The 14,852-nt window shown below is 43.2% G+C and overlaps 1 long non-coding RNA gene and 1 gene segment (V, D, J or C); both read right to left on the bottom strand.

Moving 5' to 3' along the window:
* The window catches only part of LOC110258179 (Ig kappa chain V-III region MOPC 63-like), a 102,064-nt gene that overhangs the window by 35,230 nt on the left and 51,982 nt on the right, over positions 1-14,852 (bottom strand).
* Positions 8,756-10,304, bottom strand: LOC106509767 (uncharacterized). Its single transcript, XR_001307614.3, has 3 exons — positions 10,178-10,304; positions 9,546-9,756; positions 8,756-9,292 (listed from the first exon to the last, which is right to left on the bottom strand). It is a non-coding gene; the product is annotated as an uncharacterized LOC106509767 (long non-coding RNA).

The raw sequence follows: 14,852 nt of genomic DNA, 5'->3' as shown, positions 1-14,852 counted from the left end.
AATAGTTCTGAATAAAATCTGTCTTCATCACTTTAACTACTGCTAAACTCTGTTTTGTTGTTGTTGTTGTTGGTTTTTGATGTACCTCACCATCAACATTTCCTAACCTCTTGACAACTGGAATTATGTGTGTGTGTGTGTGTGCGCGCGTGTGCGCTCATTTGTGAGTGGCACACTTCTTTCCTAAGCTGCTGGTTTGTCAGAGAGAGAACCCTTCCCGGTGTGTGTTTTTCATAAGCCACGTGGCTTTTCCTAGGCACAATTTCATTTGCCCTAGATCCTTGTGTAGACTGCACTTTAGACACTAACTCAGATAATGGCCTTCCCTGTCTTCATTCTCATCATCTATCCACAAGGTGGAGCCACTAACACACATCTGCCAAGTCATAGATCTCTAGCAGTAGGTCCATAATCACTGTATGTAGCAACAAGAGAAACAAGTTCTTAAGCTCCTGATTCATTTGGCATCCAGTGTCTTTGGGATTTCTGTCATTTCTGTGAGAGGTGGTCTGAGACACATTTCATCCTCATAGTCAGACCCGGGGAGGGAGATGATGCTCAAATTCATTGTCATTTGCAGAGCATGAAAGCCTCTCTCGGGACTCTGGCCCCAGATAGCACATTTCTCTTTCCACTGTGGAGAAGGGAGTGGGCAGCCCAAGTCCTGTGGCTCCTCCCACACTTTCCACTCTGTTGCCATTTCAGCACCAGCTTTTACAGCAGAATGCTCTTCTGTAACAATGATGTCTTCATAGCAGCCCATTCTCAAGAACTGATTATTTAGTAATGTTCATAAGACAGTCCTTCATTTAGCTTCTCTTCTCTTTTCTTGTAAGAGTGACAAGGAAGGAGAAGGGGAAAAGGGAAAGATGATCCCATGGTGTCCCCACTGAAGCCTTTCAAAGAAGTCTGAAGTCATTGTAAAAGGAGCAAGACCATTTGAATTCTACAGAAGTTGCCTAGACCTCAGAGGTGGGTTTGGAGATGCCTTTCTTGTTCCGACAACCATAAAGAGTTTAGGTTCCAGGATGTCTAAGGTATATCTATATATTTCTGTTTGTGCAGCATGAGACTACTTACATACTCTTCTATGCTGTTTGATTGGAATAGATCTTTCCTGCTTCCCTGGGCTCTATCATGAAGATTTACCCAGTCTTATTGCACAGATCTCTACCCATTAATGAGTATGGAAAGTGGCTGGTATGCTTTTAGCATGTAGATGCTTTTCTTCTTCTCAAGTAACTTCACATTTTAGCTTTCCGCCTTTATCATTTTCTTGGAATTCAGGGCAAACTGATATAGTCCTGAATTCAACTGATGGATCCTGACTAAACAACATCAGTATGTGCAATTATTGTTATTGCAGCTGCTGCTGCTGTTGTTATGGGCTGCCCAATAGGACTGAAAGAAAGAATGCATAAATTGTATCCCTTACTTCAGGGAGAGGATAGTGTCCTTCTGCTGGTGGTGCAGAAAGTTGCCTGACCTGACTAACTTTGAAACCCACATTTTCTTTAACCTTCTGTTAATCATATATCATACGATTCTGTCAGAATTCTATGGGATACTTTGTGTTTGGTTCTCAATTATTAAGTTACCTGTGTAGGACAGTAGATTGTAGAAAAACTGGTGTCCTTGCTATTTTTGGATTATTAGAGATGGACTCACTAGCATCAACTGAGGTGTGAAATTACATGCCTCATTCTATCCTGGGGATCAAGGGCAACGGCTTCTCTCTGTGGCAAACAGCTGCAAGCTGAGGCATGTCACCTCCCTTGCATTTTACACAATTTTCGACAAGCTAGTATAGCTGCCTTCGGCTCAGGCAAAGGGAAGGACTGGCACGATAAAGCCTCTTTGCCCAGATGACCTGAGTTTGTGTTCAGGGTTGTGACTCTGCAGGGACCTGGGGACAGCTTTACAGGGCAGGAAAGTACAACATTGCAAGCCTCTTCATAGTTGATAAAGTATAGACATATGAGAACATCTGAACGTCTGCCCACAAACTGGGCTGGTTGGGTTGGAAGCTCATTTACAGGTGCTCTGAATCCAGTCCTGGCTGCTGTTGCTTCCATAGTGAGCAGACATTCTTCCGGTGTCCTTAGAGCTGGTGCTGATGACTTTCTTTAGAGATTTTGCCAAAGATTTGTCTTCTTTAGTAAAGATGAATCGTGTAGAATTTTTTAAAATGATTGAAGTATATATTAATAAATCCACGAATTACTCTTTGACATGTAACAAAAAGGCACTTTTTCAGCTACAGTACTGAAGCAATTCAGAAAAGGCCAATGTAAGTATTTGCACATGAAGATATTAAACAGATACATTAGTAGCCGATTCTCAGTTGCTTTCTTGGATCCCTTTAACCTCCAAGAAATATTTTTAGATATCAATCTTTCTAGTCACTCATGGTCTAAAATACATCTAATACCAATAATACATTCCCAGTATCTCTGGGACACTATATCTTGCTGTCAGAGAACATGGGGTTCCCAGCTCTAGCTTCTAGTGGCAAGAAAGGTGGGTGAATGGAAAGTTAGGGACTGGTCTTTCTTTACCTTGAATAAGGATGATGCCTCTCCCTCTGACGGCCTCAGGGGGATACAGCACTGCTTTTTTTTTTTAACATGATTTTTATTTTTTCCATCATATCTTGTTTACAGTGTTCTGTCAATTTTCTACTGTACAGCAAGGTGACCCAGTCACACACACACATATACATTCTTTTTCTCGCATTACCCTCCATCATGCTCCATCATAAGTGACTAGATACAGTTTCCAGTGCTGTACAGCACAGCACTGGTTTTCAGGACTAAGCAGATGGAGAGTCCCTATCTTTTTTACATGGAGGCAGTTCACTGATTAAATACTGAGCCTTCATTAAGTTTTGGTGCTTGCATTCCTAATTCATTTCAGTTCCTGACCCTGTTTCAGGACTTGGGTTAAAGGCCATTTACTCTGGGGGCCCATTTCTGTTCCCCAGCTGAACCAGGCCACCCTGTTTCACTCCACCATAACCCCACTCTTTTCATTTTCTGACAAAGGTCACAACTTGAAGTGTATTGTCATTTGTTCTTATACAAAATTTAAAATTTAGAGGTCAATGGTGTTCCTGAAACAACTTATGTCATTAAGACATGGCAGCCCAAGAACCATCCCCCATGTGGCATTAAAGACACACTAGAAGGCAAAGATGCAACAGACTCGTCACAGAATCCCTTGAGAAGTGCTTGAGCTTACACTTGGGTAATTTTGGTGACTCCACGTCCCACTGGGTGCAGTAAGAAGAGCAGGTGTTCCCTTTGAGCACCAGCCCAAGCTCTTCTGAGCTGATTTGCATGTTGTGCCACTAGGCAATACTCCAGGCTGCTCACTGCATCTTTAAAGTCCTCTCATCAGGACCTGAGGAGTAGCCTCTAGTCCAGCTCTCAGGGATGAGATCAGGGGCTCCCCTGTTGGGGATCCTGCTGCTTCTGGATTCCAGCTGAGATGGAAGGAATACAGAGAAATGTTGGACAAACTGATTGTGGTTGTCATTCATTCTGTGTCTCTGAGTTCTTAGTCTCTTGAATAAAAGCATTTCTTTTTAAGTTTTAAGTTACCTAGTTCTCTGGTTACCCATAGTGACTGTGATTACAAGCCCTCCAAGGCAGGGATCTACACTGGGACCATCTCAGTGCACATGCTAAGCTTACTGTTTATTGTTTACCATTCCAGGCTCCACTGGGGACATTGTGCTGACCCAGTCTCCAGCCTCCCAGATAGCATCTCCAGGGGAGCAGGTCACCATCTCCTGCAGGGCCAGGCAGAGTGTCTGTGGTACTTGGGGCATTATTAGCTGTGTTAATCGGTATCAGTAGAAACCAGGACAACCTCCTAAGCTCTTGGTCTAGGCAGCATCCAGCTGAGAGTCTGAAGTCTCAGCCAGGTTCAGTGGCAGTGAATCTGGGACTCATTTCACCCTCACAATTCATCCCATGGAGGCTGATGATGCTGCAAACTATTTCTGCCAGCAGAATCAGGAGAGTCCTCCCACAGTGCTCCAGGTCTCAAAAAACCTCCCCAGGCAGCTGCTAACTGAGCTCAGCCCTGTCAGATGCTCCTCTCCACCTACACACCTCGATCTGGTGTCTTTATTGATAAACGGGTCAAAATATGGAATAGAAAATCCTTATAAGGATTGTGTGTGTGTCTCGTATAACCTATTTTAAAATTTAATTACTTTCTTAGAGCTCACATAAAAGATCTCTATGATTCTTGAGAAACCTAAATTTGTGACGTGGTTATTTTTCCTTCTTTGGTTAAAAATTTTTTGGAAGACAGGTCCTCAGTTTTAGTTATTTTTACTTGTCCTTTTGTCTTCCTTCAATTTTCATGCCCATTTTCTAGAACACTGATCGTAGTAGACATGGCCAAGGTCTTCTCTCGTCTCCTCCCTTTTTCTTTTCTGATGTGTTCTGATATTACAGGTGGGATGGAGTCCAGAAGCCTGAGTGTGCACAGCGCAGTTAAGGAAGGCCAGTCACCACCTCCCTTTCCATCCACACGTTGGCCTCTTGGGGGCTTCTACATCCTCCCCAGAGGGAGCAAGAGAACAAAGCAGTCCCCTGTAACATGTCTATGGTCTCAGACTCCCCTTAGTTTCTAAATTTGTAGCCCTTTCTCATTACATAGGAAAGTTTATTGTTTTCCTAGTTTTCTATTGCATAACAACTTTCCACAAACAACACACCCTGATCATCACAGATTCTCAGAGTGAGGAGTCTGGGCAGCTTTAGCTGGGGCATCGCCTCGGGATCTCCCAGGCTGAAACCAAAGTGCCAACTGGGCTGTAATCTCATCTGGGGCATTGAAGTATCTGCTTCCAAGGCCATTCAGATTATTGGCAGAATTCTTTTCTTTGTGACTATCTTGACTAAGGGGCTTGACTTTGCTGGATACAGGCAGGAGGTCATTTAATGTTCCTGATATTCTGTTCCATGTTCCTTTATAACCAAGCTAGCAAAGGGGAAATCCATCAACAGGGAGGGCTCCGTTCCTTTTTAAAGCATTTTGTTATCCTGTTTTAATCAGGTTCACCAAGGATAATCTCCATTTTGATTAACTGAACATCAACCGATTTGGGACTTTAATGATATCTTCAAAATCCCTTCCCTCTCTGCAAAATGGCATGGGCTAGATCGAAGCAAGTCACAGGAGCTGCCCACACTGAACCGTGGTGGGGAGGCAGGGATAATATGGGGTATGAACACCATGGGGTAGGCATCACACATAGGACCAACCTCAGGTCCGTCTGCTATAGCTGTCATACTATATACCGTTTTGTTTGTTTTCATTTCCTTGCTCCCAAGTGGTCCCTCTGCCAAGGACATTAAGTATGGAAGCTTCCCCAAATCACGTCTGTGAACGGCATCAAACAGATCCCTCAAGGTGACGTTTTCATCCCAGCTCCTCATGTTTCTCCTGTTGCTTCTCAAGGGAGGAAATGATCAACGTTTTCCTCTGTCTAGTGCTCAATTTGCTATAAGTTGATAAACAGATAATATTAGAAATATAAGCCTAAAAATGCCTAAATTGGAAAAGAAAGAGGAAAGATCTCAAATCAATGACCTAAGCTTCTACCTTAAGAACTTAGAAAAAGAAGCACTAACAAAAGTCCAAGGATGTAGCAAGAAGGAATTTTAAATTTAATTTAGTAAAAATTAAAGTGGAAATCAATAAAATACACATTCTAGCTCCTGAAAGCCCAGGATCTTGTAATAGCAGCAGGGGGTCGAGTGTTCTATGCAAGTGGGGCTTACAAGCCAAGGCTGAGTGTCCTTGGTTTCACGGAGAAACGTTTACTTTGCTCTGCCTTACTGGTGGGTTCTTTTCTCTGGATGGAAACAGCGCCCACCCTGCTTAGAAATATCCCTGAGACTATCTATATTCTAGATTGCCTACAAGGGGGTAATTTCTCCAATGCTTTGGGAGTTCCTTGGCATTTATGGAGACCTGAGTGAATGTACAACGTCTCAGTGGAGGACCTGCCAGGGAAAGAGGAGGCAGAATTGTGGGCCTGGGATTTTCTTTCTTTCTTTTCTGTATTTTTCTTTTTTTGGGGGAGGGTCTCTTTAGGGCCGCACCCGCAGCATATGGAAGTTCCCAGGCTAGGGGTGAAATCGGAGCTACAGCTGCCAGCCTACACCACAGCCACAGCAACACGGGATCCAGGCGGCATCTGCAGCCTACACCACAGCTCGTGGCAATGCCAGATACTTAACCCACAGAGCGAAGCCAGGGATCGAACCCAGGTGCTCTTGGACTCTAGTCGGGTTCATTACTGCTGAGCCACAACAGGAACTCCCATGGCTGGTATATTCTGAAGGACATCACATGTAACACGTTCTCATCACAGAGTAAAGTCACTTCCCACACTGCCCTGTAGAGCGTTCCTTGTTAATGAGATTAAATTAAGCCTTTCTGGACAGGAACACAGAGGTGATGTCCTGGACCAGGTGTGTGCACTCCTTAGAAAAACACCAAGAGCCTCCCCTTCTTCTTATACAAGTAAATAGGACCACATGGACTTATAAATCAGGATCTCCTTACCCACATCCTGGCTGATTTGCACCTCTCTTCCTCTGAAACCACACAACTCTCAGGGTTTGTTTTTAAGGAGTGTTTTATAAGAAGCAGTGTGTTTAGCCTGTGACAGCCTCAGCCAACGTCATGGATTTTCAGGCTCAAATTCTCAGCATCCTGCTGCTCAGTGTCACAGGTAAGAAAGGGTGATAGCTCCAAACCCAGGATAATTTTTCCCATGGGAATTTAAGTCTAAGATAACCCTTCCTCTCTTTCTTTCTTCCTTCCTTCCTCCTTAACCTCTTTCTTTCTTTCTTAGCTTGAATCTTAGTAAATGAGCATGTTTCATGGTACTAAGACATTCTTATATCTCTATTTCTTTTCATCTCTCCTAAGTGATGATAGTATCCAGTGGAGAAATTGTGCTGACCCAGTCTGCAGCCCCCAAGGCTGTTTCCCAAGAGGAGAGTGTCATCATCACCTGCAACGGCAGCCCAGGTGTAAGCACCAACAAATTACACTGGTACCAACTGAAGACCGGAGCCCCTCCCAGGCTCCTTATTTATAGCACATCAAGCTTGGCCTTCTGGGTCCCAACCCGCTTCAGTGGCAGTGGATCTGGGACCTCTTACTCTCGCACCATCAGCAGCGTGGCAGCTCAAGATGCTGCAGACTATTACTGCCAGCAGTCTAGCAGCTTCCCACCCACAGTGGTACCGACAAGAACAAAAACCTCTTGTAGCAGTTTTTGCAGGGCCCAGCTACTTCATCCTCAGAGGCTGAGAGGTCTCTGCTTCCTATGTCTGGGAGGCTTCTGAGAGACCCTCTAGTGGCTCCTGTTGACTCTAGAACATGCTTGGCTATCAGAAGCAAGGACGAAAGAAAGTTTAGGGGACGGATAAATTCTCAGTGGGCTCCAGGTGGTGGCAGCCTGTGTAATAATAGAAAGGATGCAAAATAAAATCAGTCATCTAAATTACTACCTTAATGATGCAATTCCTCTAAATAGAGTGTTAAATCCTTAGGTAGATTATTTCTTTCTTTCTCTTCTTTTTTTTTTTTTTTTTTTTTGCCTTTTCTAGGGCCACTCTCTCGGCATATGGAGGTCCCCAGGCTAGGGGTCTAATCAGAGCTGTAGCCACTGGCCTACACCATAGCCACAGCAACACAGGATCTGAGCCGCATCTGCAACCTATACCACAGCTCACGGCAATGCCAGATCCTTAACCCACTGAGCAAGGCCAGGGATCGAACCCGCAACCTCATGGTTCCTAGTCAGATTCATTAACCACTGAGCCATGGCGGGAACTCCTATATCTTAAGATTTTAGTTTACAGACAGGATCAGGAAGGGGTAATTAGAAGTAGAACTTCCCTCACATTAAAAGAATATCATCTGGTGCAACCACGACATAGGCCCTGGATCCTCTGGGTTATCTGATGGAAAGGATGTGTTAACCTGTAAGAAAGTCTGCTACATGAAAACCAATGCCTCTTCTTCTTCTCTTATGAATGCTAATACTATTTTTGTAGCATATTACTTTACTCTTTTATAGCATGTGGAATGGTGACCAATGAGTGTTGATTTAGACACCACTAAGTACTTGCACTAATATCCTCTTGTACCATGAACTTTGAAGTAACCCCACACTCTTTCTCTGTTCTGAGTATTAAATAATGTGATTTCACTTTTTCTTTCTTCTGTGAGTCTCAGTTATGGTTTCATATTCAGACATTTCCCACAATGTATTGGAGGACAACATAAAAACAGAGAAACCAAGAGCTTGCTTATTGCCTATATATATTAAAAAGATAAGAGGATGTTTATCAATTAGATTCTTTACTTTGGTTCTTCGGTCTGCTCCTAAAAAGGGGAAATAAATCTCTGAAATCCTCAAACTTTTGCTTTTCATCCATCTGCCCTGGCTTCCAGGGTTCTAGCCCAGTTTGATGGCAGTGGATTTGGGAACGAATTTGCTTTCATTCAGTAGGTCATTCTGCTGTATATTATTCCTAGATATCATGTCCCTTGCTGGGCTTCAACACACAAGAACTATAAATGAAACAATCATGTCTATGATTCCATTATTCCCTTCCTTAAGAGTATTGTAGCCACTGCTTTCCTTGTTCAGTGTTTATGAACCTGATTGCTCAGTGAAAGTCTCAGAGTCAGATATGACTTTAGCCAGACCTTGAAATTTTTAATTTTTTAATTTTTTGACTTATTTTTTTAATTGTTATTTCCCCAATACAAATTTTTTCTACTGTACAGCATGGTGACCCAGTTACACATACATGTACACATTCTATTTTCACACATTATCATGCTCCATCATAAGTGACTAGACATACTTCCCAGTGCTACACAGCAGGATCTCATTGCTAATCCATTCCAAATGCAATAGTTTGCATCTATTAACCCTAAACTCCCAATCCACCCCACTCCTTCCCTCTCCCCCTCGGCAACCACAAGTCTATTCTCCAAGTCCGTGATATTCTTTTCTGTGGAAAGGTTCATTTGCGCTGTATATTAGATTCCAGATATAAGTGATATCATATGGTATTTGTCTTTCTTTTTCTGACTTACTTCACTCAGTATGAGTCTCTAGTTCCATCCATGTTGCTGCAAATGGCATTATTTCATTCTTTTTTATGACTGAGTAGTATTCCATTGTGTATATATACCACATCTTCCTAATCCAATCATCTGTCGATGGAGGCAGAAGAAACTATAGAAAGAAATAGAAAAAGGAAGTGAGTTTGCATTTGCATGATGAAAACTTATAAATCCCAGTTGGTCACCTAGTTCCACATATTGAATATTTTAAGTAGCAGCTGAGGTCACCCCACTTAGGGCATTTGGAAGTTTTTGTAGGAGAAGATATCACTGTGAGAGGTACATTATCATCTTGTTGACAGAAATAATATGTAGCATCTTCAGATATCATGTTTCCAATTGTCAGAGTAAAATCTGTTCCATACCCACTGCCACTGAACCGGGTTGGAACCCCAGTGATGTGAATGGAAGCATATTTAATAAGGAGCTTAGGGGCTTCTCCTGGCTTCTGTTGATAGCACATGATATCATCATCAATATCTTGGCTGGCTTTGCGGGTGATGTTAACTTTGTCTCCTGGGGTCGCTGACACAAATGCTGGAGATTGAGTGACTGTTGTTTCTGCACTGGTACTGGCTGAGGAAGGAAAACAGAAAAGATAAATCCAAAGCATCCTGTTTGGAGAGAAATAACAGAAATCAATTTCTTATAGAAATGTAATTTTGGGGGGGGTCAAGATTCAGAGGACTTTTTTTGGGGGGTCTTTTTGTCTCTTTTAGGGCCATACCCATGGCATATGGAGGTTCCCAGGCTAGGGATCCAATCAGAGCTGTAGCCACCGGCCTACACCACAGCCACAGCAATGTGGGATCCAAGCCACCACATCTGCAAGCTACACCACAACTCATGGCAATGCTGGATCCTTAACCCACTGAGCAAGGCCAGGGATTGAACCTGCATCCTCAAGGATACCAATCAGATTTGTTAACCACTGCACCACTACCGAAACTCCAAAGATTCAGAGGACTTTTGGGAAAAGAGCCAATATTTCTCTTACCAGAGATCCAGAGGAGCAGGAAGCAGAGAAGGTGAGGCTGGGAGCCCATAGTCTTGACCTGGCCTTTCTGGGTAGATGAGGTCTTCCCCCGTTGAAAAGCATGTGGCCTCAGAGATGTTGAGGGGCTTAGATACAGGAGACATATGCAAATTATGTGGTAGGTGGGGGTGGGGGTGGGGAGGAGGTGCTTAAATGACAGAGAGTGAAACTTCCTGCATGAGCAGCCATGGTGGTCACATGGTCATGACTTTGCTCACTCTCCAGTGGGCTGTGACTGAACTCCAGTCTCCTGGCAATATCACCTTTCCTTTCCTTTGCTTTTCTGCAACCAGACTTTTTGTTATTCTACAGGATTCAGCGTTCCAGCATCTGCCACTCTGATGCTAAATAAACTGGGCTGACCAGTACCATAGCAATAATCCTGACACCACCAACCACTGCCCCTCTTTGAGTTATGCCCTCAGGACCATAATTACTTCACTGGCAGTTGAGTACAGGATTTGGAGAAATGTCTCTTTAATGCTGTTTTCAACTGCACACTTGGGTCCATGAGGACTCAGCACTCTCTTCCAATATGTACACACGTATTAGTTCTACTAAACCGTCTTTTCTCACATTGGGTTTTTTTTTTAAACATTAAAATCTTTTATTTTCTCTTGACTCAAGTGAGTTAATGTCTACTCAATGGTACTGAGTAGAACCTACCATAAATTCCTTCATATACCTACCACACATCTATAATTAAGAACAACAACAAGCCGCATTTTGAAAGTGGAAAGATGAGATTTACAGCTAAACAGCAAGGCAAAAAAGATGATGGGTGAGGAGTTCTCATCATGCCTTAGCAGTAAGAAGCCCAACTAGTATCCATGAGGATGCGGGTTCGATCCCTGGCCTCACTCCGTGGTCTAAGGATATGGCATTGTCCTGAAAGTGGTGTAGATTGCAGATGTGGCTCAGATCTGGTCTTGCCATGACTGTGGCATAGGCTGGCAGCTGCAGCTCCTATTCAACCACTAGCCTGGGAACCTCCATATGCCCTGGGTACGGTCTTAAAAAGACACACATACACACAAGAAAAGAAAAAGATGAAGGGTGAGACGTTATACTGCTACTGTCAGTTCGAAAGGATAGTAAGATAACCCTCTTTCTTTTCCTTAATTGAATTCTGCTGGCCTGATTTCATTCCTCAAGGAAGGAATAAAATAATGGAGGTAGGGTATTCCTTGCTGATATAGCAGAGCTCAGTCATAATAATTTTTTTTTAGAATACATGTGAAATCGTTTGTTTTGTTCTTGTTGACTTTCTTTTAAAAGATTTTATTGTAGTATATTTGACTTACAATGTTGTGTTAGGTTCAGGTGTACAGCAAATTGATTCAGTTATACATATACACATCATATTCATTTTTTTTCTCAGATTCTTTCCCTATACAGGTTATTACAGACTATTGAGTAGATTTCCCTGTGCTGTACAATATGTTCTTACTGGTTATTTATTTTATATAGAGTAGTGTGCATTTTTTTTTTTTTTTTGTCTTTTCACCATTTCTTGGGCTGCTCCCACGGCATATGGAGGTTCTCAGGCCAGGGGTCGAATTGGAGCTGTAGCCGCCAGCCTACGCCAGAGCCACAGCAACACAGGATCCGAGCCTCGCCTGCAACCTACACCACAGCTCACGGCAATGCCAGATCCTTAACCCACTAAGCAAGGGCAGGGATCGAACCTGCAACCTCATGGTTCCTAGTCGGATTTGTTAACCAGTGAGCCACTATGGGAACTCCATGTATATGCTAATCCCAAACTCCTAATTTATCCCTCCCTTTCATGATTCTCCTTTGGTAACTATAGGTTTGATTTCAAAATCTGAGTCTTGTTTCTATTTAGTAAATAAGTTCTTTTGTATTACATATTATGTGATTCCACAAATAAATTCTATCACATAAAATTTGTCTTTCTCTGTCTGACTTATCTCACTTAATATGATAATTTCTAGGTATGTCCCATTCACAGGAAGTTTGGAAGCTTCAATCTGGCACATGTCTGTTATATATCCCAGGAGAACAGGGCCAGCTACATAATTTGCATGTCCCAGTGAAAAATAACATGCAGTACTTTGTCTCCTTGGAAATTAGGATACAAAAATCCATGCCTTCCGTCTTGAATACCTTTACTCTCTGTTTTTTGGGGGTCACTAGATCTGGGGCAAGCCAGTGGCCATGTGATGGGCTGCTCTCTGGTGAGGGAAGGACACCTGCCACGAACCATGTAAGTCAAATTGAGGTGGAGCTCTCCTGACTGGCACAGGCTGCAGATGAGATCCCGGAGTTTGAGCCAGAGTCCCCCAACTAATCTGTGTCAAGCTTCTTATAGAGTGACATAACAAAGTTTTGTTGTTTTAAACTCCAGGTTTTGGTCCCCTGGTCACACCGCAGTTGAAACCGGGTGCAGATGTTGGTAACTGGAGGTGGGCTGTTGGGACTGAGAGGGGCAGAGGCATTATAGAGTGAAGAGAGGATTTGGAGTCCAGACTTGTGGAGGGTGGAAGCAGCCTGAAAATACTTCTCAGCCGCCAATCCTTATTACTTTGTATAAAAAAGAAAAGTGACCTGGAGGGCAGAACTAAAAGCTGTGCCAGAACCCATGGTGAATTATTCCCAGGATTTGAGAGCTAATCAAGCAACTTCCAACATCTGTCCAGCTGGATTATGTTATCGATGTAGACCCAAGTCCTGTGTGCCAGCCCTCTGCCTTCTTTTTAAGCAGGAAGCAGGAATGACTATATTGCCTGTCTTACCACTGTATGTTGAGTGTATATAGGAAGGGATCTTGTGTCTTGTTTTTCACGTGTCTATAAACTGAGAAGAATTGAACTTGAGGACCTGTGCTTCAGGAAATACCAAGGAGCCTCGTCTGGACCTAGATCTAATTTAGATGACAAGATTCTGGCCTTTGAGCTGAGCTGTAATGGGAGGGTCTTTTGGGGTTCTTAGGAATGGGTGAGTGTATTTTTTATGCGAAAAGACATAAGTCAGTGGGAGGGGCTAGCTGCCGGAGTTATATTTGCTGCAGGTGAAATACTCACTAGCTTCAGAGTATGTATTATTTTAAAAAATATTTTCCAATGTTACTTTTGTAGCATATTAATTTACTCCTTTATAGCATGTAGAATGGCGACAAAAGAGTGTTGATTGAGACACCACTCAATACAGGCACTAATATCTGCTTATAACATGAACTTTGAAGTAACCCCACACTCCTCTGTTCTGGGCATTAAATAATGTGATTTCACTTTTTTTTTTCTTCTGGGAATCTCAGTTATGTTTAGTATTCAGACATTCCCCACAATGGAATGGAGGATAGCATAAAAACATAAAAATAGAAATATCATAAGCTTGCATACTGCCTATGTATATGAAAAAGCTAAGAGAATAATTTAAACTATTTTTGGCCTAAAATATCAAAACCGAGGGGGAAAAGGATCAGTTAAAACACACATACGTGCATGCAAAATTTACCAAACTAGACACAAGAAAAATGAAAAGTACCCACTGTCTATTAAAGAAAGACAGAGGGGCCTGAATTGCAGACTATACATTATATAGGATAGAAATATAGCAATGGGAGTCCACAGAGGCAAAAATGCATCAGAATTTCCTACCCTATACTATGCAGGCTAAGAAGTGATGCTCATAATTAATAACCAGCTTTTTATCAAAGATGCTATCTGACAGATAGTAGGCAAACTTAGAGAACTTATACACTGCTCAAAAAATGTGGATATTTTCTTTTCCCTAATTCACCATTGCCTGAGTCAATAACTCTGAGTTTTGTTAGGGAAGTATTGAAGTAAATATTCACCATACATCCTATAGGTACTTGGGTTTCATATGGATCCTTCTCATGCTCACTGATCTAAACAGTTCATGGCCTCATCAGAGGGTGAGAGATGTGCACACACATGTGGGCAAATAAACATGAAAGTCAGTGCTGCCCCCACAGTCCCCCCTTCCCTTTCAGATTTCCCCTCCATCCTCACCTGGGACCCAGAGCAGGAGGAGCCCCAGGAGCTGAGCAGGGAACCTCATGGTCAGCTGTGCCCGGATGAGCCCTGATCAGTCCAAGCCAGACTAGAGCTGCTCTTTTATGTCAGACTGGCCAGGGCAGGTCCTCCCCAGGGGACAGCATGCAAATGCAAATCCCCTGGTGGGGGCAGCAGAGGGGAAAGAACCTGGGTGGGGTTGAGGGGTGGGGGGGTGGAGGGACTCAGATTTGAGCAAAGAGATATAACGGTATTCTGTGTTTAGGATAAAATGGATACCTAAAATTCATAATTCTTGAGTTAGTGGGAAGAAGAATCTCACTGTGAAAGTCTGATGTAATTTTAAGCACCCGGTGCCCATGGCCGGCTGGAGTAAGAAAGCATCAGAGACCCTGGTGCAGACGTGCGTGTCCAGGGTCAGTACCAGGAGGGCATGGCCGTCTGCCTCAGAGCCTCCCCAGGTGGTCCAGATGGGAGGACCGCTCCCTCCCCATGAGTCCTGGTCACACTTGTTTTCTCCCAGTAACAGCACAGAGTTGAGCCAGTGCAAGAGCTGCCAGGTACCTGCTCGTCCCAGGTTAACTGTTTATGAACCTAGAGTCAGTCAGATTGGATTGTTTCCAGGTACCTTG

The sequence above is a fragment of the Sus scrofa genome, chromosome 3 (genome assembly GCF_054392235.1).
Source record: "Sus scrofa isolate SSC_HxYL_T2T_F1_AM1 chromosome 3, Sscrofa_HxYL_maternal_Yorkshire_Landrace_v2.0, whole genome shotgun sequence".
Lineage (NCBI taxonomy): Eukaryota > Metazoa > Chordata > Mammalia > Artiodactyla > Suidae > Sus > Sus scrofa.
Note: the sequence above shows the minus strand (reverse complement) of the source record. Positions and strands in the feature narration are given on the sequence as shown.